Genomic DNA, 5,167 nt, shown 5'->3' with positions numbered 1-5,167 from the left:
AGCTGTAATGGCGCAGCTCTATTCTGGAAAAGGGGGCAGGGAGCAGCAGCTCATTTGCATTTAAAGAGACAGGCCTGAAAAACAGCGTGTTTCTGCTTCCACTCAAAATAGGCATTTTCAAAATGATATAATAAATGATCTGTGGAGTATTTTGAGCTGAAACTTCACAGAAACATTCTGGGGACACCAGAAACTTATATTACATATTGTAAAAAGGGGCATAATATGTCACCGTTAATTTTTTCCGGTATAGTAAGTCTATTTAACACTAGCATTCTAGAAATTGAATAATCAAAAAATAAAACACTGAATAATGTTCACTGTATGAATTAAATAGATTCAGCCAAGAGCAGTTTTCTCTGTTTCTTTTAAGATTAATGATGACAGACAGCAGCAAGTAAAATAGTGCTGTCACTTTAAGACCTAATGTACAGATCAGTACTGATAAACATTTCTTTACGTTCACTTTTTTTATTTTATACAACAGTTCAATAATCAAGAAGTTAATATTAAGAGAATTACGTTTTAGACACCACATTGCCTATTTTTTGCTCTATTTCGCCAACAAAAATGGTTCCAAACAAAGCCACAGCACTGTTTTGCGTCTCTGAAAAACATGACAGTGTTTCGTTCGTTAACTGTTTAAATGATTCGGTTCAATCGCAATGACTCACTTATTAACAGTGACTTGCTGCCACCTACTGGCGGTTTTAATTTCACATTTAAAGTACCTTTTTATATATTTTAAAAAATAATTTCAAATATCAGTATTCAACATTTTAAGATTAAAATAACAAAACATTATTTATACATTTGTAACTGCAGGTTAGAGCATTCATGCCTTGCATTAAACAGTGTGTATATGCATCTAAATGCCACTTCAGACGCAGCTTCTGTGTTTCCTCTGCATTGCATGAATTTTGTTGATAATGATTTTATTTGTTTGGTAACTGCCCCAAATGTCTTATTATTATAATTTACTTTATTGATTAAATATAAGACATACTTCTAGAAAAAAATGGCTTTACAAAGGCAAAAATACCCATAAAGGGTAAAAATAATTTTAAACTTGCTGGAAAAGATTAATTTCTGTCACTGCTGTGAACTGACCACCACACAGAGTCAGCTGTCCATGACAGTCCTAAAGCGCAACACACTCAGCAAAATATCGTCTGATTATCAATCATTATCGATAAAATCCCAGAAAATATAGAGATATCATTTTTTGTCAACATCGCACACCCCTAGGCTAGATATTTAATTATTCTTTGCTTAGTGATTGTTTGGTACACCTGATTCACTGATCATAGTAAAATCATCTTTTATCTTAGAATTAGGTTTTCTCAACGATAACAAGGACAAGACAAAAAAAATAATTGCATCATAAGTATGTATATAAAGTTTTATTTTATTTTATTTATGGTTAGGGGGACCCCTCAAGAGCTTTGACACAATTCGAACACTGGTTTTAGACCGTTGAAGCACATTATGCTGTGAACTGAACTGGGGATCGCATGCAGCCTGAGAGACCATTTTCTGCACACGCCTTTCTGCCTTATTGCCATAAATAACTCATTTAAGATCGAGCGCTGCTTAACTTCTTATTCCTGTGCATTCTTTATTGCTTTAAGAAGTCAAACATTCCAAGCAGTCTTGTACTGTGCAGCTGTATTAACATACTGAGAAAGCAAAATCACAATAAACATTTGATATAGTTATATTGGCCATCCACATTTTCTAGTGATGTTATGCCGGATACCAAGTCTTCGAAGCTTGCATCGAAAATATCTTGTACTTCCAGATGGAGCTCCGTATCGAGGCTTGTATTGTTTTAGTGAAGTGATGGGACGATTGATACCGAGGCTCCGACGCAGTTTTCAAAGCATTATTGTATCACACACTGTGCCGATGCTTGTATCGAAATGACAACACCGCGTGATTGATGACGTTTGGAGCTTCGAACCTCATGCAGTATCGGAAGATCGGGACAGCTGGTCTGAAAAAATCGGCGCTTCGCATGACTCTTGTGTTTGACTTTACATTGACTTGTGTGTGTGTGTGTAGCTACACTTATTTGGGATTCAGTAGAATAGTTTAGAATAATCTCAACACCAGACAGAAACTGAACGCACGTCACACCTCTATTGCATTTTATCATGTTCTAGCTGGGGTCTCAGAAACCCCGAACAGCTCACCCAAAATATTTTTGCTACTACTCACTTCAATTATTAATTATAATCACACACTTGTATATTTTATATTATTGATCAATATGTGAATCTGTTGACCGGACTGCGCATGACACGAGTTGGCACAGATTAAAAACTTTTTCAAACCATCCTCTGCTCCGCGATGTTTCGTTAGATAGGCTGGAGAAACCGAGTCTGACCACCAGATGTCGCTAATGCGCACGGTGTTAAAAGCTTCGAGTAATGAACCGTTTTCCGGCACAATTTCAAGACAGCCTCAAACGGTTCAGAAAGCCTCGATTTCCCATCACTAGTGACATTCAAAGCCTTTTTTGATTGAATTGCTGAATCAGTTTGAAGGCAGTTGAAAAACCTGATGGTGACAGGAAGGAACTTTTATATCTGTGCTGTGGTGCATCATGGGAGATGGGAGAAACCACATTTGGAGGATGATGGGGATTGTTTGTTGTTTGAAAATCAAAAAGTCTTACAGTGAAGAAATATGTTTACATGGCTGTGAAATAATAATTTTGTTGATTAAGTTAGGTACAAAATGCATGTATGACTCTTGTTAATTGGAATATTTAATTCCTGGCTGCTTGTCAATGGTTGTGCTCGTGGGTATAAATAGCCAGCATCTGAAGCTTGTCGGTCTGAGATGGAAGTTGGAGAGCTGAAGTGTTTTTACGATTAAGAAATCTTGTTTCATTTTTCCCTTGTTCTTTGTTTGTCTTTTTGTGCTTTAATATATTAGCATTTACAAAGGTAGCCAATAGAAAATTAATAGAGAGTTTGACTATCAATCGCTGCTGGAGGCGGGAAAACTGCCTCGGGAAAATAACTGCAGTTTCAGCATGTGCTTGTATATGTATGTGTATGTTTATATATATTTTTTTATGCTTGTGCTTCTTTAGTCTTCATCTCTGGTATTTATTTATTTTTGCTCTTTCTGGTTAGACTCGATGCTGCCATATTCTGAGTAAACTTGGTGCTTTTCATACACAAATTGTGATTCTGCGGTCTTTCGGATGCTTCATTATGACTGGAAATTGGTGAGTAACTTTCAAACATATCTCACACAAAGCTCGCACAGGCTTTATTCCGTAGATTTCTAGAATTAATGAGTTTAATTTGAGCTGCTCATTTTTTTTAGATTTTTTTTAGAATACCTTTAATATATTAATATTGCTTTGAGATCGTTATTGGGGAACTGAATTATTTTGTACTTTGAACTATTGGTAATTGCATATTAGCTTTATTTTGAACAGTGCTGATTCTGAATATTAAATTTGTGGATACAAGCCTAATACAGCATTTGAAAGCTTGTCATGCATTCAATTAATCTGTCCAAATTGTCAGGTGACTGAACAAAGATGGCAAATGTATTTTGATGCAAATTGAGTAATAGTTCCATTGCAGAAATTTTACTTTTTAAAAAAAAAAATTTTCTCTGTAAGTGTAGTTCTTATATTTTTATCCCATTACTGTGTGTGTGTGTTCTTTCTAATTGTGTTTGCATGAGTTGTTTACGGTTAAACCTTCCCAAAGGAGCTCTTTCCAATAGATCATCACAGTTTTCCATTTAAGTTCTCCTTGTATTTGACTATCTGCCACCCTTACAATATTTACTACATTGTGCAGGGGTGAATACGCTCTTTCTTGAGCTCAGATATCAGATAAATGGGGCGCCCCAAACTGAGTGCTAGGAAGAATTAAACCGCAGAGATCCAATTAGCAGTGTGCACACTACAGGGTTTTTAGGGATGGTTGATCTATTGTCTGTTTTGTGACCAGTATGTTTACATAGACTTTCCACTATGCATCTTGGTTTTGTCTTTTTTTTTTAATATGGATTTATAATGTGACTCTTGTCATTTTAAGTGCTCTACTTGTCACGTATAGTGTGCTTTGAGTTTACAGTGCTGCACTCTCTTACTCATGGAGACGGTCTACTCCGCAAGGTTGCAGACCATGCATTAGTGTTTTCTCCCCCAATTATTGCTCTTCTCTACACATGTTCTAGTAACCCATGTCCTTTTGCACTACTCTCTTTCTCTGGTTTTACAGATGTCTGACAATTCCAGAGTCCCAAAGCTGACTTCATTCCAGCAATAGTCACTATTCATGTTGAGCTTGACTGAGACCTGGTTTTGAACAGCGGACTGCTTTGCTGTCTTGACAAAATCAGTTCTTTAAATTAATTAAAATTAGGATGTGTAGAGGAAATGGTTTTCTTAGTAATATTTAACTCCGTATGTGAGAAACCTTTCTAATGTACATGCAACTGCAAACACTAATGCCTTATTTGTAATTGTCCTCCAGGTAATCTGGATATACGGAAGGAGCTCAATGTGCTGCTGTTTTTCTCTCTTTGTTGGAAGCCCACCAATGTCCATCTTGATGAGTCACATGCTACAGAATTCCATGGTCATCTATTGTCAATTCAATTTAAATGGTAGACTTCAACTTAAAGATGGTTCTGATTTGCATAAAACAGCTTTCCATGTTCCTTTTACACCTCTTGATACATTAGTAACAAATGCAGTTTTTAATTGATTGCTTTGTTCCAGTGAAGACTTGACCATGTCAGTACAGTTATTTCACGGGAAAATCAACAGCTGCTGAGGTGAGTCCTCCTTTTTAAACTTTTTATATATATATATATTTACACCTCTTGTGTATATTGGTCCGTTTACTGGTTTGAGCCATATTCCCAGAAAGCCTTGTGTTGGATGGTGTGATCCTCCATTGCAGTCTCTGATCAAAGCAATGCTAGGTAGAGGATGGTGTCAGTCACCTGCAGCTTGAGCTCCGATATCAGATAGATGGGGCGCCCCAGACATAGAGACAAGAGACTATAGCAGTGTCACACTAAAGCGCTTTAGGATGGTTGATCATGGACATTTAGTTATTCAGTGTAACCGTTTAAAAGTGCTTACACCGGCTCATGCCCACCTGTGCTTTTTGTCTGTTCAATT

At 36.7% G+C, this 5,167-nt stretch overlaps 1 long non-coding RNA gene across 1 annotated transcript; it reads left to right on the top strand.

Moving 5' to 3' along the window:
• Positions 1–2,860: 2,860 nt before the first annotated feature.
• LOC107755913 (uncharacterized) lies at positions 2,861–4,789 on the top strand. Its single transcript, XR_001641754.1, has 3 exons — positions 2,861–3,051; positions 3,147–3,241; positions 4,512–4,789. It is a non-coding gene; the product is annotated as an uncharacterized LOC107755913 (long non-coding RNA).
• Positions 4,790–5,167: the final 378 nt, after the last annotated feature.

Source organism: Sinocyclocheilus rhinocerous, unplaced genomic scaffold (genome assembly GCF_001515625.1).
Source record: "Sinocyclocheilus rhinocerous isolate Xijiao unplaced genomic scaffold, SAMN03320098_v1.1 scaffold923, whole genome shotgun sequence".
NCBI classification, from domain to species: Eukaryota; Metazoa; Chordata; class Actinopteri; order Cypriniformes; family Cyprinidae; genus Sinocyclocheilus; species Sinocyclocheilus rhinocerous.
This window is presented reverse-complemented; position numbering and strand designations above follow the sequence as displayed.